The sequence below is a fragment of the Triturus cristatus genome, chromosome 7 (assembly GCF_964204655.1).
Source record: "Triturus cristatus chromosome 7, aTriCri1.1, whole genome shotgun sequence".
Classification (NCBI taxonomy): domain Eukaryota; kingdom Metazoa; phylum Chordata; class Amphibia; order Caudata; family Salamandridae; genus Triturus; species Triturus cristatus.
In genome coordinates this window covers 523,856,958-523,881,233 of record NC_140590.1, presented here as the reverse complement: position 1 = coordinate 523,881,233, position 24,276 = coordinate 523,856,958, and the positions used below count along the sequence as shown (strand labels likewise).

The window sequence follows — 24,276 nt, the reverse complement described above, 5'->3', positions numbered from 1 at the left end:
CATGGTGTGGGTGTGGGTGTGCATGGTTGTGGGTGTGTGGGTGTGAATGTGATGGTGTGTGTGTGAATGTGAAGAGGGGGATGTTTGTGGAGGAGGTTGTGTGAAGGTGTGTGAGTGAAGGTGTAGTGGAGGTATGAGTGATGTGGAGTAGTTTCTCAGTGGAGTTGTTTGTCAGTGGGGTCTGGCAGCAGTGGGTCTGTTGCAAAGGCTCATCGGTTGTGTGTGTGGGCCCTTTTTATTGGTCCATTTTTGGGTGTGGCTGTGTTTGAATTTTGGTGGGTGTGTTATAAGTGGTGGTTGTGATTTGGGGCCTCTGTTTGGCTGTTTGGATGTGCCAGGTCAGTCATTGAGTTGTATTTTGTCATGTAGACGTGTTTTGTGGTGTTGTGCGAGTCGAATTGACCCTCCTTGTGCTGTTTTACAGTGTTCTGGTTCTGTAAGAGTCATTTTCGCGTAGGTACGATCCATACATACGCGATGCTGGGTGAGGGTGCTGGAGTACGGTGTTGGAGTGCGGCGCGTACATGCGGTGGGGGTTTGTTGCGTACTGGTGCGGCCCTGGGGTACGGCGTGTACATGCTGAGGTACGGCACGTACATGGGGGGAGGCGCGTACATGGGGTGAGGGGGGCGCGTACATGGGGAGAGGGCGCGTACATGCGGTAGGGGCACGGTGCGTACAGGTGCAGCCCTGGGGTACGGCGCGTACATGCGGGGGTGCGGCGCGTACATGGGGGGTAGGGCGCATACATGCAGTGGGGGTACGGTGCGTACATGTGCGGCCCTGGGGTACGGCGCGTACATGCGGAGGTACAGCGCGTACATGGGGGGTAAGGCGCGTACATGCGGTGGGGGTACGGTGCATACACGTGCGGCCCTGGGGTACGGCGCGTACATACGGAGATACGGCGCATACATGGGGGGGTAAGGCGCGGACATGCGTTGGGGGTACGGTGCGTACACGTGCGGCCCTGGGGTACGGTGCGTACATGCAGAGGTACGGCGCGTACATGCGGGGGTGATGCGCCTACAGGGGGGGTACGGCGCGTACATGGGGGTACGGCACGTACAGGTGCGGGGCTGGGGTACAGTGCGGACAGGGGGGTAAGGCGCGTACATGGGGGGTACAGTGCGTACTTGGGGGTGTACGGCACGTACAGTTGCGGGGCTGGGGTACAGTGCGGACAGGGTGGTGTACGGTGCTGACCTATTTGGGGGTGGGGGGGCTGTACGGCTCGTACACGGGCATGAGTTTACCCGTGTACATGTGTGCTCCTGCGTTGGCTCCGTACGGGCCTTTTTACGTGCGATTGTGTATTCGGACGGACGGTCGGGATCGTACTTGCGCGCTCGGACTTGTGTTTTACGATTTGCACGTAAAAATGTCCGGATCACTTTCGTACACTTTTCCCGACGATATTCGGACGTGAACACTTTCCGACGCACTCTCGTAGACTTTTCCCGACGCTATTCGTAGTTATTTTTCACGAACGAATCGTACTTGGCAGTTTGTACGGTACTTGTACAACTCGTACGTAAAAATATACGCAAATTATTTTTACCGGATCGGAATCGGCACCTTAGTTTTTTCACACATAAAAAACATATGAAACAACATCAAGCACAATTGTAATGATGCTTTCAATTTTTCTAAAAGAATAAGCTTCTCATCCGAACATCTTAGTCCTACTAAGTTGTGTCTAGTATTGGGACCTTTTTTCCTTATGTCCTCAATATTGTCTATTCACAAGGTCCTGCAGAGGTCAGAGACTGTTTTCAAATTCTACTCTCGAGCTTGTACACTCCAGCTCAAGACGCCTGTTGTTTGGCATGTTATTGTCCTTGTTTGCTCTGGACCTCTAGATAATAAGAGCCAACGCGTTTCGACCTTCATTAGGGGGGGACCAAGATGATGTATCTATGGGAAGGTCGTCATCAGGGCGGGGCTATGTTCAGGTAGGACATCTATTGCCGGTGTGAATGAGAATAATGATAGTGTAAATCAAAAAAAAAAAAACTCATCACATGATTCACCGCACCACCATTCTAACTAAAGCTTTAAGAATACAAGGAACATGAAACAAACAGAACGAAGACTGCTCTCATCACGCCCTTTGAAGAGAAACCATCACTGCACAATCAAATCAAGCTACAATGTAATTCTAACTACAAAAGTGGGGGAGTGATTCAGTTCAGGGATTCAGAGGCTGGAATCAATATAATAATCTTTAAACAAACAGATACCTCTGAAACCATACATGAGACTTTACTTATGCCACACTAGTCCTTTTTATTAACTCTGGGCTCCAATCATTTTCTATTTCTCTCAGTTTTTTAAAATTGATGGTTGCTATCACTATATATATTAGAACATACCCTCTATGTTTTTTCAAAAGCAACTGACAAAAACAATTGACAAAACATTATTTACATCACATACATATGTTGTATCACTAACAACACTTAGTTTTTTTCACACATAAAAAACATATGAAACAACATCAAGCACAATTGTAATGATGCTTTCAATTTTTCATAAAGGATATACTTCTCATCCAAACTTTTTAGTCCTACTAAGTTGTGTCTAGTATTGAGACCTTTTTTCCTTATGTCCTCAATATTGTCTGTTCACAAGGTCCTGCAGAGGTCAGAGACTGCTTTCAAACTCTACTCTTGAGCTTGTACACTCCAGCTCAAGACGCCTGTTGTTTGGTGTGTTATTGTCCTTGTTTGCTCTGGACCTCTAGATAATAAGAGCCAACGCGTTTCGACCTTCATTAGGGGGGGACCAAGATGATGTATCTATGGGAAGGTCGTCATCAGGGCGGGGCTATGTTCAGGTAGGACATCTATTGCCGGTGTGAATGAGAATAATGATAGTGTAAATCTGTGCTTTCTGCTATTAACATTCTCATACCTGGCTCCTTACATACCAGGTCTGGTTCTCGTGGTGCGCTGAGGTGCAGTTATTTATGGCCTGTGTAAATGAAAATAACAGTACTGTAAGGCTAATCTTCCTACTCACTGCAGTTTAAGTGCTTCTAGGCTAAAAAACCCATCAACCTTTTTTTCCAAATGCAACAAATATTCCCATAGAGTTACTGACATTTGAAAAAAACGTACTGAGGGACATAGACCGACTTGACAAAAAGAAGACCTTCACAAAATGGAACTTACCAAAAAATGAAAAACAGGCACTGGACCATTTGATGAGTAATCAAGAAATCATAATAAAGCCCGCGGATAAAGGCAGTGCCATTGTGATCCTGCAACGTGAAAAGTATGAGGCAGAAGTTCTTTGTCAAGTATCCGACAAGGGGTACTATCGAAGACCAGATGAAGACTGGAACAAAATGATCAAATTAACACTGATCAATTTAATATCCACTGGAGAAGAAGAAGGCTGGTTAGCAAAAAAAGAATCCCAATACCTAATAAATTACAACCCAAGGACACCCACAAAGACTCAGTTAACCCTCCGGGAAGACCGATAATTTCTGGAGTAAATTCCATTCTCGAAAGACCGGCAAAATATGTCAATACATCTCTCAAACCCCTAGTGGGTGACACTGTGAGCTTCATAAGAGACACCATGCAAGGTATCACATTGCTGGAAGGCAAACCCTTTGATGAAAAATATGAACTACTGGTAACACTGGATATAGTCAGTTTATACTCCAACATCCCTCAAGAAGCAGGATTGGAAGCCCTCCAATTTTTTCTTTATAAATGTATAAGGCCGCACAACGTGCCCACATTCTTTCGATTACAACTCGCTGAGAAATGCCTTAAATACAACTTTTTCGCTTTTAATGACAATCAATTCTTACAAGTTAAGGGAACCGCGATGGGGTGTACTTTCGCCCCAGAAATGGCATAATGTTTATGGCCCTTTTTGAGGACAAATTGATATATAGTAATAATCCCTACGATGGACACCTACAAATTTGGCATTGCTACATCGACAACGTGTTCATGCTATGGAGAGGAACAGCAGAACATCGTAACGATTTTGTGACCTGGCTGAATAACAGAAATCCGGACATCCAGTTCACCCTGAATTTCAGCAAAACAGAGATGCACTTCCTGGACCTCCTGGTTAAACATGAAGAGGGGTCTCTATATACAACCCTATACACAAAGAAAACAGACAGGAACACACTTCTTCATTTCACAAGTTTCCACCAACGAAACCTGCGCGAGAATCTACCATTCAGACAGTTTCTATGAATAAGGCGCAATTGCACCAAGAAGGACGACTACTTAAACAATGCTGTACTCCTTCTAATAAAACTACCTGCGAGAGACTATCCACGAAAACTGCTCAAACGCGCAATGAAAAGGACTTGGTATATTCCTAGGGACTCCCTCTTAACACCAAGAATAAAGACAGACAGTATGTCATTAGTCTGTGTTACAACCTTTTCCGGCCTCACTAACGAAGTGAAAACAATTGTACCTAAAAATTGGAACACGGTGAAGGGTTTGGAACCGTTTGCACATACACCTATCTTTGCCCTGAAGAAAAATAAAAGCATAAAGGACAAACTAGTGCACGCAAACACTGTAGCAAAGAAGCAGGTCCAGTCCCTACGCACATTGTTGTCTCTACCTCCAATCAAAGGACATAGGAGATGTGGGAACTGTATTTCATGCAACAGCACGATTGGGGCACACAATTTATATATGGCAATAAATATATAAAGCACGAAGAGTTTACGAACTGCAATACACATAATGTAATCTATTGTGGAGAATGCACCTGCCCAAAGGCCTACATTGGGAAGACCACCCAGCCCATAAAAGAGCAGATAACTCAGCACCACTCACGAATAAGATGTAGAACCCTCAACGCACCAATGGTAACGCACTGCATTGATAGAGGCCATGGCCCAAATGATATAAAATGGACAGAGCTAAGGCACGTGACTGGATACAACATCGATAATTTACTATCCAGAATTGAAGCAAAAACGATCATGCACCTGGGAACGATCGAGAATGGCTTGAAGGAAATGAATGGGATAACACACTGTGGATAACAAAAATATGGGCGAGCAATAAAAGAAGAGTGCACATTAGAAACTCCAAAGTTTGGCTCAACAACCACAAACAACACACAATAAGCATTGCTTTAGGTCGTGGACATTAATGCCTAAATCCTAAAAGAGTCCGGAGAACACCCATTGAGTAAGGCCAGATCAGTAAGAAATTCCACCCTTTACTGTAAAACATGGGAGGTGTTAGAACGAAGGAGATTTTAAAATACACAGGCTCAAATGAAGTATCAAATAAATACATCACCAAAAGCTGAAAGACATGCCGCATCGTCATTATCATAACATCTAATGCCATGACAACAGTAAAACCATAAGTCAGGCAGAGTCATGTAAGAAGCCTCATAAATAATAAATACGCTAATAAATAAATCAATAAAAGGTTGAATGACATGCCGCACCGTCATCATGATAATATCCAAATCGCCATGATTCAGAAGTCAGGCGGAGTTAGGCAAGAAGTGCCCCATACGACATGTGCGTAATTACGTTATACGCACGTAAGAGAGAGGAGGAAGAATCAGCCGTTTAAATATCGGCTATGGCACTACACGCGAGAACGCCTGGAGCACTGAAGTACTAAAACCTGAAGCAGTAACAGACGGGCTCACAACGACCCTAAAACAAGATATGCAGAAGTAGCGGCAGAGAACGACGCCACTACTTTCAAATGCCGCCTACTTGACCCTGCATGCCGTATGCTGCGATAGGTTTAACATAACTCTAAGTATGAATAGATTGAGGGGGACAATACGAGGCATGCACACATTTGCACAACCCTCTGCATGACGGGCACTCTACGACCACAGACCACATATTTACACCCAATTAGGTTGCAACATGCTAATTATGTTCTCTCACCTCAATTGCGAGTCTTTTAAAAACACACCGTTTCGTTTAAAAATCATCTACACCTTGGCACACATGAGGTGATAACGCATGCCGCTCACTAAATAGGAACATTAAGTACTAAGATTAAAGGCACTTCCTTCTTTTTACAACTATATCTCCAGCACGTTAATACGTAGAAGGCAATATAAAGAACAGATCAAAATGACATGTTAAGGAGGCTACAAACAACGGAACTCCGGTGCATCATGAAAACACAACCTGGTATGTTGTGAGCCAATTACCAGAAGAACTTAAACTGCAGTGAGCAGGAAGATTAGCCTTACAGTACTGTTATTTGTAATTACACAGGCCATACACTGCACCTCAGCAGACCATGAGAATCTGACCTGATATGTAAGGAGCCAAGTATAAAAATCTTTTAAGTGTTAATAGCAGAAAGCACAGATTTACACTATCATTATTCTCATTCACACAGGCAATAGATGTCCTACCTGAAAATAGCCCCGCCCTGATAAAGACCTTCCCATAGATATATCATCTTTGCCCCTGCCCCCAATGAAGGTCGAAACGCGTTGGCTCTTATTATCAAGAGGTCCAGAGCAAACAAGGACAATAACACGCCAAACAACAGGCGTCTTGAGCTGGAGTGTACAAGCTCAAGAGTAGAGTTTGAAAGCAGTCTCTGACCTCTGCAGGACCTTGTGAACAGACAATATTGAGGACATAAGGAAAAAAGGTCTCAATACTAGACACAACTTAGTAGGACTAAAAAGTTTGGATGAGAAGTATATCCTTTATGAAAAATTGAAAGCATCATTACAATTGTGCTTGATGTTGTTTCATATGTTTTTTATGTGTGAAAAAAACTAAGTGTTGTTAGTGATACAACATATGTATGTGATGTAAATAATGTTTTGTCAATTGTTTTTGTCAGTTGCTTTTGAAAAAACATAGAGGGTATGTTCTAATATATATAGTGATAGCAACCATCAATTTTAAAAAACTGAGAGAAATAGAAAATGATTGGAGCCCAGAGTTAATAAAAAGGACTAGTGTGGCATAAGTAAAGTCTCATGTATGGTTTCAGAGGTATCTGTTTGTTTAAAGATTATTATATTGATTCCAGCCTCTGAATCCCTGAACTGAATCACTCCCCCACTTTTGTAGTTAGAATTACATTGTAGCTTGATTTGATTGTGCAGTGATGGTTTCTCTTCAAAGGGCGTGATGAGAGCAGTCTTCGTTCTGTTTGTTTCATGTTCCTTGTATTCTTAAAGCTTTAGTTAGAATGGTGGTGCGGTGAATCATGTGATGAGTTTTTTTTTTTTTGTGCCTTGTTGGGGATTGTCTTTTTCTATTAGTAGTCAAAGAAATAAGGTATGGTGTGACATGTTCACCTTATGTCTGGTCAGAGAGTTCCTGTTGTCCTGTATCTGTTTCAGGCACCTGCCCTATTGTAAAGTCAGAAGGTTCCAGTACAGTATTGCCTTGTTGAAAATTGGTGACTGGTAAAAGCCACTAGTAAAGGCTGCCTGAGGATTGAGTGATTATCGTTTAGCTCTAGGTGAGGAACCTACATTGTAGATAACAACTTACTCTGTGTATCTTGCTGTGTATCAGATAATAATATAAATGCCCCTCCTGGCCATACCTGCTGTCAGCCTCCAGTCAATTTATCTAAGGCTACTAAAGTAACTTGCACGATTATGCCATCCTCATCATGAATGTTGCAACGTGCTTTTATAGCTGTAGTTAGGTATGACTGTGGTACAAAAAGCTCCAGCGGAAAACATTAAAATGGCATGGGGAGACTTAAATACGCTCTTGTGGAACACCATTGCTTCAGATCAGGCGCCTACTCCAGTTGGGTAAAACCACTGATTGGAGGGGTGCTGTGGCCTGACAGGGAGAAGCAGTCAGCCGGGGATACATTGCCTGTATTATGGAGCACTGAACGAGGAGGAACACTCAGGGAAAGTGCTGCTCCACCACTTAAGTCAACTGTCACATCATATTATGGTGGCACTGTGGTTATCTCATTAAGATATTGGGTGGGCAGATGGCACTCGCCTATTTGTTTTGGTTCCGGCACTTCCCTCATCTCAGTATGCATCTCAATAGTGTCATATACTATTAGAATGAATCTTCAAGATACAGTTGACATCAGGTATTCCCATTACTTGTAACTTTTGGCTGCATATTTGTCTCTGTATTTCTATATTTGTTTTCAGTGCAGCAGTTGGACTTTCTTTTGCCTCTCATTATTAAATACTCTGAGGTCACTTCTGACGATAACCTGTGTTACTTCAGCTGGCTTCCATGATCTTAAACTCCATGTTGGAGAAAACTTGCTAATCTTTTATGGGGAAAACACATGATCTGAAATTTAATGCACCTCATGTTAGAATATCTTCCATTAATTCTACATTTTCAGACCCTAACCCATTCTCTGCCTTACGTTCTGACATGGAGCATTCAGACCCTTTGTCACAGTCTTCCTTAGTATCTAGCTCATCAGTGTCTAATCCTTTGGTTCCAGTTTCTTCCAAATCTATTGCCAAAGTGAATAATTCCTCAAATCTTTCCTCACATAGAAGAATCAAAAAAGATCTTTCCTCTCCAGTTAAGTCTACCTATTCTCCTACCATGAACATTATCTTGGAAGAAATTTGTTCTTGCAAACTTTACATGGAGAAAACGAATCTGCACCTATAAAATCTGGATTACAAATGGCCTTCGGGGATACTAGGTGATGGATAAAAAAGGTAGATTTCCTGTATATAAGGGGTATCGGACCTATATTATGTTAGCATGATGCATCTATACGTATACTCCCTGTTTGATATATATGCTTTTGCATGGAGGAAATACGTTTATTTCCTCCCCGTATATCTATTGCTAAAAGAGTAGGCCAAGAACCATACAGACGCCATCTTCTGATCATATGCTCGAGCACGGGCCGTGATCACGTGTTGATCACGTGCAGTTGTCAGGCCCCAGTTCATCTGAGTTACTGGTAGCAGCTAAAGGTAGGCTGTTTTACTCAACTGTTCTAAGACTCGAGGTCGCATCTGGCTTTGGGGGCAATAAGCGCATTCCTGGAGGCGCCGTGTCTACACTCCCAGGCACCAAGACGAAAGGGAGTCACCCCTCCTGACCTCCTGTGTAATAGATCGTCAAGCCTTTGTACTGATCTGATTTGTGCCATATATGGTCCTTCCCTGGAGCTCGAGGGCCAACTGGTATTTTTCCTTTTCACAGTGATTGTATGTGTTGAACTGAAAAGTATATAACCTCATGTTTGAATACGAGCCAACAGTCTTCTCGGCGCACCTGATGGGTAAGGTTCGGAGAGGCTCCTCTATAGAGTATTTTGTTTAATAAACGATTGAACCTTCTTCACTGCCAACCGACTGATTATTTGTAATGGTATTGGGACTATTGGTAGGTATAGTCCTTTAGTTTATTTTTATGGTACATCAGTTGGCGACTCCGTCGGGACTCCATGACTGGGTCGTCCTCCCCGTAAACGGGTGGTAAGGACAAGGGGTAATTCTGGTTGAGCGGGTGGACGGAAAAAGTATCCTTTGAAATTTAGCCATCTTTGGTATGAACTTACTCCGCTCTCACGATCAGAGTATCCCCTGCTGCTAGTGACCCTTCACAGGAGTCCTACGGGCGTAACCCAGGAGCTGACCGTGTTGGTCTTCAGGAGTTGGCAGTGGAGAACACGCGATTGTACCTGTGTGCACCAGGTGAGTGGAATTGTTTTGATGTTCTTGGCATGCACTGTTGAGAAGTGCTTTTGAAGCAGTTAGCTGTGTAAGTATTTGGTGGTTAGTGTACCACGGAGAATCTTGGGGGTCTGACGGGGCAGCATTGTGGTAGCTGCACGTACAGATGCTTGACGGACCTTTTGTGAATAATAGAGACGCCGATCGGACGCCCGGTGTGGCACGTGTGGTGCACGCCCGGCCGGACTGCTCTCGGAAACGCCTGTGGCTGTACCTGGGTAGCCTTGGGGACACATCTGAAGCGGTGCTAATGAAGCGGGCTTAGTCAGAATAGTCCCAAGAGTGAACCAGGAAGGCTGCGGGATGGTCTGTAGGTCGGTCTGTGGTTATACCTGTCTGACGGCCTCTTGGTAGCCTTTGTACTGCTTGATTTTGGTATCTGTCGGTCTTGGAATCTGAATTTGATTGATTCTCCATGAACAGGAGTCGACGGGCTCCGTTCTTTGTTTGAAAAAGACGTAATTTGGAATATTTTTGTACGTATATGTATATTATTGTCTTGTGTATGTTTGAATGAGCGTGAAGTTGTATGTTTTGTAAATGTTTGAACATGGCCATGTTTGGAAGTTTATTTTTATGATTGGCTGAGGAACGCACGATGACAATAACCATGCCGTGTTTTAGCAAATTGAGTTGTTTTGGATGTTGTTGTCGCCCTAATGATATGCGTTTGGCTGAAAGTCTACCTGCCCCGCCTAAGGGCAGCCCAAGTTATGATATGTATGTAAAGCATGGTATTACCCCTCTCTTGTTTAATACACTATGGCATAAATATACTAAAGATATTGTGGAATTACAATGGCCCTTAACCGGGTCTTTTGATGAGAAAAAGATACATTTCGATTGTTTTCTAAACGTAGTCGACAGTCAATGTTTGACTCCCTAAACCTGTGGCAGAAGGAAGCAAAGCGTAGACGTATGCGGGAGGAGAAAGTATGTAGGATGAAAGGAAATCAGACGATTACACAGAAAGCTATAGCTTATGATAAAGCACGAACTGAACAAGGGATTGATTGTGCAGACAGACAATTTAGATTGCAAGTGGATAAGACCTATGTGGCTAGGACTGAAGCGGAAGATGAAATAGAGGATTTATTGGCTACTCGTCCACCTCCACCTTATGCTCCGCAGCGTATATATCCTGTTGCTCCCAAGACTCTAGTACAGGCCCCTTCAGCTTCCGCCCCTGTTGATTCCTCTTCCCTTGCCTCTCCGGGAACGTCCTCTGTTTTGTTGCCCTCAGTGTCTGAGACGGCTACTTTATTGCCTGTTACACTGCCGTCTTCCGTTACGGCCACAGCTGTTTTGTCTCCCCCCCCACCACTGTGTGGGCCTTCCTTTCTGCGAGCACGACCCCATCTCCAGCTGTTTCGACTCTATTTCGTGCTTCAGGGGATCTCGACGCACGGAAGTTGTTTACCCGTTCGGCTGTAGGACCGACTGAGCAACAGATGATTGCGGATCAGTCATCCCAGTGGATGCGACAGCCTATTTACACTATATTTGACATATGGAACACGCTTCGAGACTATGAGCCTGTTATGCAGCAACATGCCTTGAAATACATGGCTGCACGTATCATTACTCTCTGGGAACAGTGCTTTCCAGGAGGGATGGCCCCACAAGTGATGTATGACATCCGGGACAGGGCTCATAAGTCTGAACTTAGCCCGGAGGAAGTGTATAGAAATGTGGAGGTTTTATTAAATTATCGCGAGCGGATGCATCAAAAGTGTCCCTCGTGGGACTCTCAGCATCCTATGCGAGAAGTTCACCCTTTATTTCATCCTGAAATACCGGAATTAAAGGATGACCATGGCGTGGTGACTAGACCTCATGTAGAGGCCCTGGAAGAGGAGTGAAGTCCTCTCGCTAAAATCACAATTACCCGACCCCCGTAAGAATCCCACGGCTTATTATAAAGCACTCAGAGAGGTGGCCTCCTCGGCCTTCATGACCTTAGCTGACATAGAGCTATTTTTTGCATTGTTAGTTCCCGTTGACGTATGGCGTCAGGTGCATGATCAGGACCATGCTCAAGAATTTGGCTGAACATGGGATCAGATAAAAGATTGGGACAAGGATCGTAAGCCTGGGGATAAGCCGAGACCTGAATTATTGGCATTACCTGGCCGTATTATCACTTACATGAATTCCTTAATTCCGCCTCATAAGGTGGATTGGGACAAATTGACCGCATGTAAACAGAAGAAAGATGAAAGTGTTTCTGATTTTTTCACTAGATTTGAGGGCATATTCATTGATTTTAGTGGACAGGATTTATCGTTGGAAGGCGGTTTTCGATTATTTGTTAATCGTTTTGTGACCAATTTTTTACCAGAAGTCTCTGCATGGCTACAAGCTGCTGAAAGTACCTGGACCACTTCCACGCCCTCGGTAATATTGAGCATGGCCCAATATTACGAACATAGAGAAAATGAGAGTAAGGATAAGATGGAAAAGAAAGCGAAGGATCTTAAAACACGGGTGTTGTTCCAACAAGTTGCGCAAGGACGAGGCAGAGAGAGGGGCGGTAGAGGGTTCGTCCCGAGGGGGGCGGGAACTGGACGAGGCAGAGGGCCGGCTGTCGTTTTGGGAATAAACCATTGTGCTTATTGTAGGGGTGGGCGGAATTTGCGGAATCGCGTTACGCAAATCTCCGCGAAACGGTAAAAAATCTCCGCGAACACGCAGAAATTTCGCGAACACGCAGAATCGCTTGTTCGCGATGCTTTTTTCCTTTTCACAATCGCTGTTTGCGTGCTCGGGGAGAAATATCTCGCGAACACGCATTTTACAATTGGTCCTGTTACGATAGACTCCCCATTTCTCTTGACTTCCCACTGTGGCAAAAATTTGTTGGGCTTGGATTTGTTGAAGAAATTACATGCTACAATACATTGTTCACCTGATGGTGTTTACTTGACTATTAATTCCCTTGGGAAGCATACTTTGCAGTGCTGCACTAAAAATGAACCCCTCCCTCCTGAGTTTGCTGCTATTCCAGCAACATTGTGGGCCACTGGTGACACAGATGTAGGATTATTAAAGATGCTGCCCGTTTCTATTACTTTGAAGCAAAATGCTCGGCTACCTCGTATACCTCAGTACAAAATTTCTCCGGCAGGCGAGAAGGCTTTGCTCTCCATCATACAAGATTTGGTAAAAAAGGGTGTGGTAGAAGAGACAGCTGCTAATGTGTGTAACAGCCCCATTTTACCTATCTTAAAGAGACCCCCTGTTGGAAGCGATCCTGATTATGCTGATACCTATCGTTTTGTGATTGATTTGCGTGAAATTAATAAAATAGTGGTGCCTCAATACGCTGTGGTTTCAGACATCACTACTATTCTCACTATGATTCCTCCTACTGCTAAATATTTCTCTGTGATTGATTTAAAGAATGCTTTCTTTAGCATTCCGTTTCATCCTGATAGCCATCATATTTTCGGCTTCGCATTATCTGGTCGCAGCTTCCGGTTCTGCCGCGCTCCCCAGGGGTATACAGAGAGTCCTAGTATTTATGGTCAAGCTTTGAAAACATTGTTGGATGATTTGGTCTTGCCCTCCGGTAATGTGCTTTTGTAATATGTGGATGATTTGTTAGTGGCTTCTGATACCGAGGAAGGTTGTAAGAAGGCTACAGTACTGTTATTGTCTCATTTGGCTTCTAATGGCAATAAAGTATCCCTTTCTAAATTTCAATATTGTCGACAGGAGGTGACCTATCTCGGTCATCTACTGTTGAAGGAGGGGAGGAGACTAACCCCTCAGCGTGTGACTACCATTTTCAATATGTGTGTACCTCGTACTCAGCGTGATGTTCGTGCATTTCTCGGCATAACCTCTTACTGTCGCCAATGGATCCCTAATGTTTCCCTTCTTACTAAACCTCTTCTGTATCTAACCACTAAAGATGTGCATGAACCTTTACCCTGGACGGATGCTTGTCAAGATGCTTTTGACTCTTTGAAATCTGCGCTTTGTTCTGCACCTGTTCTTGGTACTCCAGACTACCGAAAACCTTTTGTGCTTTACGTACACGAGGTGGACGGTTGCTCGCTTTCTGTGTTAACACAAGGATTTGGTGGTAAGCAGAGACTTTGTGCTTATTTCTCGGCGTTGTTGGATAACGTCGCCAGAGCACTTCCTAGATGTTTAAGAGCTACTGCTGCGGTTGCGGTGGCTATTCGGCAGTCGGAAGGGCTCGTTCTGAACACTGACCTCACAGTGATGGTACCGCACGCTGTGGACACATTATTGAACAAAACAAAGACCCAGCACCTCACGAATGTGCGTCTTACTGGATACGAATTGACTTTGTTTGCTTCCCTTATTACGATTAAACGATGTGCCACTCTGAACCCTGCTACGTTACTACCCCTCCCTTCGAATGAAAAGAACAATGATGTACATGATTGAATATTTCGGACTGAAGAAGAAATGAAGGGACGGGTAGACCTGACTGACACTCCTCTATCTGACCCTCAAGGGGAGTTGTACGTCGATGGCTCTTGTTTCAAGTTACCAGATGGCACGAAAACTGCTGCATGCGATAACCACTCTTCATACTATAGTTGAGGCTTCTCGAGTACCCTATCAGTCAGCACAGGTGGCTGAATTAGTGGCATTGTTTCGGGCCTGTGAGTTAAGTGAAGGACTGAGAGTAAATATGTACACCGACAGCCAGTACGCCTTTGGCGTGGCTCATAGTTTTGGTCGACTGTGGGCAGAGAGAGGTTTTCTTACTTCTCATGGTCAGCGAATACAGCATGGACCCTTGATTCTGCGATTACTGACAGCATTGACGTTACCGAAAATAGTGGCTGTAGTCAAATATAGTGCACATAAGGCAGTGGTTGATGCAGTGGGGGAGGGTAATGCCTTTGCCGATCAAGTCGCTAAGGAAACTGCGAAATCCAAATTGACCCCAATGTTTGTGACTAGCTCTGCTAGGTGGGTGGCTAAAACAGAGATGTTTGATAATACCATGGAGAGTGTCTGTGAAATACAGAAAGAAGCTACCCCTATTGAACTGGCTCACTGGAAAGAGCGAATTGGGAGATTAGATGAGGATGGTTGTTGGATTGATCTGACAGAAAAGCAGCGGTCGCTTTTTGCCTAATGCATTAGTGAATGCGGTGGTGACAATGGCACATGGTCCAGCTCATATTGGGGTGAAAGGTATTTGTGCATTATTAGATCCTGTATGGTACAATTCCAATATTTCTAGGACCACTGCTCATTTGGTACAATATTGCATGGTTTGATTACGACATAATCCAGGGGGCAGGGAGCCTGTTCTGAGTGGAAACTTTGCACCCCCATCTTTGCCTTTTGAGGTGCTTCAAATGGATTATATCCAGCTGGAGCGCATTAATAATTTGAAGTATGTCCTGGTCGTGGTATGCGCTTTCAGTAAGTGGGTGGAAGCCTACCCGACAAAAGAAAACACTGCTTTGGCAACGGCAAAAGCGTTGGTAAAGGAGTATTTCCCTCGTTACGGATTGCCTCATGTGATCTGGAGTGATAACGGAAGACATTTTAATGCAGAACTCATCACACATATATGTAATGGACTACAGATTAAACAGAAATTCCATGCGGCTCGACACCCCCAGTCCGCTGGGTTGGTCGAGAAGTATAATGGGATATTAAAGCTCAAATTATCTAAAGTTCAGGAAAGTATTGGATTGAAATGGCCAGATGCTCTGCCGCTGGCATTAATGTCAATACGAGTTACCCCACATTCTCGTTCTGGTTTGTCTCCGTGTGAGGTTGTTTTTGGGCGCCCTGCTAATGTTTGGGGTGTTCCGAGACCCAGAACGTTTCGTGATATAGAGTATCCTATGCTGACAGACTATTTGTATGCTTTGACTAAAGATCTTCGTTCCATTCATCAACAGGTCTCAGCAGTCTTGCAGCCCCTGCCGGAGGGTCCTGGACATCGTTTGGAACCAGGACAGTGGGTTCTGGTCCGTAACTAGCAGCGAAAATCCAGCTTGGATACTCATTGGTCTGAACCATTTCAAGTCTTGTTGGCCATGCAAACGGAGGTAAAAGTGACTGGCAAGCGACACTGGATTCATGTGTCACATCTGAAAAAACTACCCCTACCGCTTCCATATGATCAGCGAATCCAGGACGGGGTTCTGACTCAGGAAGGTGAGCGAGTTCCTCGATTCATTCCTTTTTCTGACGCCCAGGTAATTGAAGAGCAAGGAGAAGGTGCACCAGGCTCGGAAGGGGCTCTGTTATCAGCACAATTGATCACCCCAGATTCTGTTGTACCTACAGCTAATTCAGAGGCTCGCAGTGCCCCTGTTTCACCAGATTCGTTATCCTCTGTTTTGTTCCCTTATCAAGAAGTGCCTGGCCATACTCGGTACAACCTGCGACCCAGAAAACAACATGGTACACCAGGTGAACATGGTAGGAGATAGGGAGAGACTTGAGTGATAGGGTACAGACCTGTGCTATGAATGTCTGTTAGATACGCTTCTGGTGTACTGAGCGAGACACTGGACTGAACGCGCTGAGAGCCTTGAACATTTGTTTGCTCTGTTCAGAAAGAAAGACTGACTTTTATGTTAAAAGGGGCCCAGGTTGTGTTTTCTTCAAGGGTTGAGTGAGAACATAACTCCAACGTGTGATATTTTGTTTTAGTATTATCTGTGATGAACGATAGGAGCCTGCCTGTGAGGCTCTAAATGGACACAGGAAAGAAGCACCCTCTGGCAGGTTGGACTGCATTTCCCTAGTTTATTGTTGGACTTTTAGTTAGCATGTATCCCTTTGCTCGTTTTGTTCCTGAAGAGGAATGTCCTTTTGTACCACGCTATTTTCCTACATATAAGCCTGTTTTTTCTAGTTGGACCAAGCGTGTTAAAATTGCATTTGTAGCTACTATAGCAATATTGCTAGTTATATTACTGGGAGTGTTCAGAAATTTTGCCACCCTATGCATACTGTTTTAGGAACAACTACCCCACCTCCGGAACATGTGTTTCATACTTTAGCCCCTCATAAGGAAAGGCATCGTCAGACCTACGTGAAAAATGCATTCATTGAAATGCTTCATCAAGCACACAGTGCTACCAATTCTACAAATTGCTGGGTTTGTGGTCTTTTACCATCTGTTATGCACAAGCACGACTTATTCATATCCCTACCTTTGTCTCATCTTGGAAGTTGCGAGGCTTGGTTTAAATTGCTTTCTATGATGTACATGCATTATACTGTGGATGCTCAAAGGTTTTCAGAGAAGGATTATGAAATGATTTTAGCGTATATTGAGGCTCATCAAGGATTTAACCCCGAAGGGAACAATGAAGAGGGAACTTTAGATCCGAATGCTTGTCACTGAGGGACAGCCGGTATGGTCACTCAAAAGGTGGCATGTCAATATATATATCAATCAACTTAAAAGCGCCAATAACACAACTAAAACTGGAGGAAGACTGGCTGCTGGGGGTCAAAATCAACTCATGGCGGGAACATCGTTCACTCATTTTCTTAAACGTATATATCAATCCAAATACTCGTACAAAAAAAGCACACCTGGTACGATTAACAGAAATTATGAGTGACTTAGCCGTGGAGTACTCTGACTCAGACTGCATTGTTACTGGGGATTTTAATACCAATTTATTCCAGGGGCTAACAGAAACTGAAGGGCCCTTTTTATTCTCCTTGAATGAGGCAGAGTTACAATTCAAACCGGCAAATCAAGCCTACTGTGGCCTGGGTCACCTCTGTGTGATGCGCTTTTACAGCGCAGGTTACCTGGTCATAAATGGAAGGTCGGAGGGCGATATCCCCCCCAATTGGACTTGGACAAATGGAAAGAAACGATCCTATCTGGACTATTCCATTTGTAACTCAGCTTTGCTCCCATGTCTGGTTAGCTTTTGCATTCACCCTCGATCTGAAAGTGATCATCGACCTCAGGTCATAGCTTTCAAAACAAATCCAGTGAAGCATAAATCCGCCCCCTTAACCAGCAGGGGAATTTACTCTGAAAACCTAAAGCGCCTCAGATGGAGTGAAGATATCAGCCCAAAGATCCTATTAGTAAGCACGGAGCTCATAAGAGGTGGAACTGATCATGAAACCTCCCCGATAGCGACATGGACGATGCTCTGTTTACATCTGATTAATCTTTTCCCAAAAAAACAGCATTCCCCAAGGAGATCCCTTCCGCGCCAGTTTGCACTTTCATAACAGTCGAAGCTACTTAAGAATGCCAGAAACAAAGCCCTACGACTACTGGTAAAAGCTCCAGGAAATAGTGAATGCTTAAAACAGTATCAAGCAGCCCAAAAGTCACTTAGGCAGGGGATCACTAAAGACAAACGAATACATGATAACCAATTCTGGTGTAAGTTAGTGTATGAGAGTAAGAGCCAAAATTCACGAAAATTTTGGGCCCTAATCAATCCGTCCAACTCGAGCACATTGAGCCTTGGATCTGCCAACATCCAAGAATCAGACTGGGTTACCTTCCTCACCGACCATTCAGATCTCCAGAATGCCTAGGCGATACAGGAACCAGCCCCATAAGAGAGAATGTAACAGATTTTAATAACAAGCAGAGCATTCTTACAGAGTGCTCACACACCGACAATGAGGACCTTCAGATGTCTCAAGAAAGGGTCGCCACTGCTGTGTCAAGAGCTAGATCAGATGGAGCTATAGGCCCAAATGGCCTGCCACAGAATCTGTTTAAATCTGATGTGGCTCTCTGGTCAGGTCCACTGACAAATCTCTTTAACTTTGCTCTGAGAACTGCAACAATCCCAGACTCATGGCGGGGTGCAATAATTCAACCTATTTACAAATCAGGTTCTCGGGCCTCTCCCAATAATTATAGACTTATCGCACTGCTGGACATTGAGGCAAAGCAAAATGCGGGCCTCCTGTTGGAGGAGTTGAGGCTATGGGTAAAGGACCACAATTTGATACCAATTAATCAAACAGGCTTTATTGCCAACTCTGGGACGATGACCAATTTATTAGCACTGTCAACTATTGTCGACAAAGCTCTTTCTACATCCAGATCAGTGTTCTGTTGCTTTGTCGACTTTAAAGCAGCGTTTGACAGGGTTCCGAGGGCTGCTTTATGGGACAAGTTGAGGAAATGGGGGATCCCGGATAAACTCTTGGAGGCAATTATACAACTTCACTCCAGCACTTGGGTCAGGGTGAAGTTGGGGTCCGGCACGCATCTCTCGCGGAACATCTCGACATCAAGAGGCGTGAAGCAGGGATGCGTGCTGGCCCCCATGCTCTTTAATCTGTTTATAGCAGACTTGTCAACTTTACTGGACGACACTAACAGTCACCCCCCAAAGGTAGGAGGCACGACATTAAGTAATCTTTTAGACGCCGACGACCTGGTCCTCTTTAGTCTTACTAGGGTTGGGCTGCAAAGACTCCTGGATAAACAGTACACTTATACGACAATGAACCTACTAGAGGTTAACCTAAAGAAAACACAAGTTGTCCCATTTGGTCGGAAACGGCACACTGTTGGTGGATGGTCATATAACAACGTAAGCCTTGCTGTAGGACACTCGTACAAGTACCTAGGTGTCCATTTGGACTCTAGGGGTAATCTCATTAAACATCGGAACGAGATTGCAGTTAAAACTATGACCCTTGCGGTGTCAATATCAAAGCTCTCGAAAAATATCTCTGGCCCAACTCTTTTACCACTCTTAGAAGTCATGAGAGCAAAAATTGGCCCTACTTTATTATACGGCATAGAGATATTCAGAGGCAAGCTGAATACTGCCCTAAACCAACATACAACCAAAATTTACAAAAAGGTACTCCATCTGCCAAACCCCGCATCCCCAGCTCAGGTAAGATTAGAGCTGGGGATACTGAATTATGAGATCTCCAACATGGGTACATATTTAAACTTCTGTCATAAATTGAGGCAAGCAGATTCAGGCACATTAGAATCTTTAGTCTGGTTGGAAATTACCCAGAAAAACCCTGGAGGTACGTTCGGTTGCCTTTTCAAGGACTATATCCTTCAAATGTCGGCGAGTGAGCTATGGGCCCTTAACCCCAGTCGGGCAGTATTTAAAACTGCCATTAAAAAATGTGTGCGAATGAGTTCTCTTATAATGGATAAGGCACTATTTACCAAACGCAGTCATGCTTGGGCCCTCGTAAACTCATACAGACGGCTAGCCCCTGCCACTTATTTGTCTTGCACATACTCACTGCATTTAAAATGTAGTTTTATGACAATTAGAATGGGCGACTGGCGTTTTCTGCAAGATTTGCACTCCTGGCGACGCACGGCGGAAAACGTCATCTGTAGAGGGTGTGGCAAGACTGCTGAAACTCTGCTACATGTAGTCTGTCTTTGCCCAGCTTTTAATTCTCAACGCAGGTTCAAACTCAAAGCAGACTGGAATAGGCTGGGTGTTCGGACATGTAGGCAAGCCATTATTGCGGCCCTGAACCCCGAAAATACAGATCTAAACCTGGGTTTAACAACTTTTATTCAGCAAGCATATCGCAGTTTTTATGTAAAATAGGCCTTGCTAACAAAAATTTTAGGGAAGATGAAATGAAAAGACTATTATGCTTTGCAATCTAATAGGTCAACACTTGTTTTTAATATGTATGTTGTATTTTTCTAGTCAGCGTAACAAGTAATGTCTGTACAGTTTTTTACAGTGTCATTGAATCAGGCGGTTTAGGATGTAGAAAATTCTTACTTCTAGTGTGGCTACTGATCTGCTGCTCGTTTTCTCCATTTTAAAACAGTTGGTTTTTTAATGTGAAATTTTGTAATTTCTTTTAAAGATATCTGTGTTATATCTAAATAAAGATTATTATTAGTGCTTGTATGAATATGTATATAACGTTTGAAAATACCACTTGGTTGAAAAATGAAATTATGGACTTTGTTGAATTCAATTTCACTCAATATTATCGACAGTTTCAGGACCGTAATGTTACTGAAGATAGGGTTATTCCAGTACCTGTATTAAATAATACCGCTACGTTTTGTGTTCAAGGAGCAGGGTACATATCAGTAGGAGAAAGCCGATGTAATTACACTTATCGGTTGCGTACCTTTGGCAGCCCTCCGTTGTTAACCCCTCCTAATATATATTTTGTCTGTGGAGAAAGTGCCTATACTTGGCTTCCTTGAGGTTGGACTGGACGTTGCTACCTGTCCTTCCTGTACCCTCCAGTCTATATTGCCTCTTTTAATTATCACAAGGATCACCGACTAGATAAACGTAGTGTGCTTAGTGGGAGAAATAAAAGAGAGATAGATACCACCGATATAGATCAGACCGATACTCCACTGCAGCATTTTACTGACATTGTGAAGGGAGTGTTACCCTTTTGGGGGCCTATGCTTACTAGCCGAGAAGTACGACGTTTGTCTAGAGTAGTTGAAGGGGTGATTAACACTACTGCAGGAATACTGACCAATATAACAGTAGAGCTACAGGCGACTAGACTCGTTTCGCTTCAAAACCGTATGGTTTTGGACGTTATCTTGGCAGATCGAGGAGGAGCATGCCGTGTGATCGGCAGCTCTTGCTGTGTTTATATTCCTGACTCCGCCCCCTCCGTTCATTTGGCTATACAGAAGTTACATCGTCTAGCTTCCGATATACATGTAGGAACTGGTACGTGGTCTCTCTCTGGTTGGTTCTGGGGTTTGCTGTCTACTTGGGGATGAAATATGTTGATGTTGCTGGCATGTATAGCCGGTACCATATTCACGTGTTGTGTTTGTGTACAATGTGGACCTGCATGTTGCTCTTATTGTGTGACAAAACTCACTTCTTCTGTGTCTGGTCCATCCCCAACAGCGGTAAAAGCTCAGCTAGTTCAACAGGAGCTCAAAGACTTAATGCAGATTGATGAGGGAATATTTAAAGATTGAACGGTTTTTGTTAGCTACATCATGCTAAAAGGGCCGTTCTGAGGGATAAAAAAGGTAGATTTCCTGTATATAAGGGGTATCGGACCTATATTATGTTAGCATGATGCATCTATACGTATACTCCCTGTTTGATATATATCCTTTTGCATGGAGGAAATTCGTTTATTTCCTCCCCGTATATCTATTGCTAAAAGAGTAGGCCAAGAACCATACAGACGCCATCTTCTGATCATATGCTCGAGCACGGGCCGTGATCACGTGTTGATCACGTGCAGTTGTCAGGCCCCAGTTCATCTGAGTTACAGGTAGCAGCTGAAGGTAGGCTGTTTAACTCGACTGTTCTAAGACTCAAGGTCGCATCTGGCTTTGGGGGCGATAAGCGCACTCCTGGAGGCGCCGTGTCTACACTCCCAGGCACCAAGACGAAAGGGAGTCACCCCTCCTGACCTCCTGTGTAATAGATAGTCAAGCATTTGTACTGATCTGATGTGTGCCATATATGGTCCTTCCATGGAGCTCGAGGGCCAACTGGTATTTTTCCTTTTCACAGTGATTGTATGTGTTGAACCGAAAAGTATATAACCTCATGTTTGAATACGAGCCAACAGTCTTCTCGGCGCACCTGATGGATGAGGTTTTGAGACGCTCCTCTATAGAGTATTTTGTTTAATAAACGATTGAACCTTCTTCACTGCCAAATGACTAATTATTTGTAATGGTGTTGGGACTATTGGTAGGTGTAGTCCTTTAGTTTATTTTTATGGTACTTCATAGGTTCACTGACATACAACAAAAAATAGGAATTATGCATGACACTCATCATCAACTCTCATTTTTTCAATCAGAGGTGTGTCAACTAAAAAACACTGAAGAGCTGGAAAATAGAAACAGAAGGAATAATCTTTGCATTTATGGACTAGCAGAGAGTTTGCAAGGCTCAGATCTTATTTCATTTTTCAAATCCTTTATCACTAAAGCTCTTTGAATGCCAGAAACTTCTACTTTAAATATTAAATGAGCTCATTGTCTAGGTCATGCCTCCTAAAATTGTAACAACCTCTAAGACACTTAGGGCAGTCATCATACTGTTTTACCGACTTGCTAGAGGTTCTCAAGACCACAAAAGGTGAAAGCCATATTTCATGGATGGGTTCCAATTTATTTTTCCAACAAGATTATGCCAATGCACCTGCAGATAGGCATTAAATGTTCCTGGAGTTTCCTGGAGATGCACCCTGCTCCTAGTTCACTAAATGCATGTTTTGGATTATCTCATCCATGCTTATTTAAGGTCATTTATCATAACAAAACAAACACATATGAGAATCCTTTGCTTTTACAGAAATTCATTGATAGTTGCAAACAAAAGCCATGGACATGACAAGATTTGTTCTGCCTTGATTGCTTTATTAGCATGTACTGTTTTCAATGATGCCATTGACCATATTTTCTTCTTCTTCTTTTTCATTTTCCTCCATTTAGTTATGTTACCTCACCATGATGGAAAGTTCTTACAGCTATCCGTCTGGACCGACTTTCTCTCCATTATATCCTGAGGTCCAGTGTGTCGTCTTCATCATGTGGTCTCACCATTCCAGATTTTTTCTCTGTATTCTAGATGTGATATATATATTATTCTATGTTTTCAATGAGCTGATTTTGTCTTATTTGTGTCCACTTTTTTCTCCTCTTTATTCTTTCATCACTTCTTTCTTCTCATTTTCTTTTCTATTTCATTTAATTGTCTTTATTGTTGTCATTAATTTGAATGTACAGCAGTCTTCTCACACTTATTTTATTGCTTATTATATTTAAATTATAGTCAAAGTTGTAGGTTTATGACCTTACGAATAACCTCATGGAATGTTAGGGGGGTTAAGTTCACCAATTAAGTGTGAATGTGTATTATCCCATCTGGTGAGGCTGGAAACTGATGTGCCTCTACTACAAGAAGCACTTATTGTTCAAAGTGAGATTAACAACTTTCTCGGTCATGGGTGGATCAAGTATTTTCCTCTCCTGGCTTTGGTAAGAAAAATTGTGTCATTGTGATTGGTAAACAATCTCTGGATTTCAGATTACTTTCTCAGAATTGTGATACAAAGTGTGTGTTGGATTATTGTTAAATTGCTCATAAACAAAATCCCTTTGGCGATATTTAATTTATATGCTCCTACATAACCAGACAAGAATTTTTGGCTTCATATTTCCAATAAATGAATGTCTCTCTCCCAGGATTTTTTTATTCTAGGAGGAGATTGTAATCTAGTTATGGATCTATTTATTCATAAAAGATCAAAAGTTTCTTTCATTCTTTCCATCATCCATAAACAATTCAGATATGCAACTTTAGCAACGTCCTCTGGTGGATGCTTGGAGGCTTTGTAATCCGACCCTATGTGAATACACTTTGTTTTCTCCAGTACACTTTTCACAATCTAGATTAGATCATTTATTTAATCCAAAGAGTTATGCTCCAATTTTTTGATGTTAGAAATGGATTCTATATTAATTTAGGACCATGCACCAGTTAGATAGATTTGGGCTTACTTCCAGTTTCCAATGGAAATAAAGATGGATATTCAATAATTCTCTTCTGTGGACTACTCAATTTACTCAGAGTTTTGAATCTTTTATTTAGGAGT

General features: G+C 43.3%; 1 long non-coding RNA gene across 1 annotated transcript in view; it reads left to right on the top strand.

Annotated features, from left to right (window-relative positions):
- LOC146810010 (uncharacterized) overlaps positions 1-24,034 on the top strand; it is a 126,743-nt gene extending 102,709 nt beyond the window's left edge. Inside the window, exons 2-3 of the long non-coding RNA XR_014965620.1 lie at positions 15,609-15,867; positions 23,114-24,034. This is a non-coding gene — a long non-coding RNA (uncharacterized LOC146810010). The remainder of the gene's footprint in view (positions 1-15,608; positions 15,868-23,113) is intronic.
- The last annotated feature ends 242 nt before the right edge of the window (positions 24,035-24,276 follow it).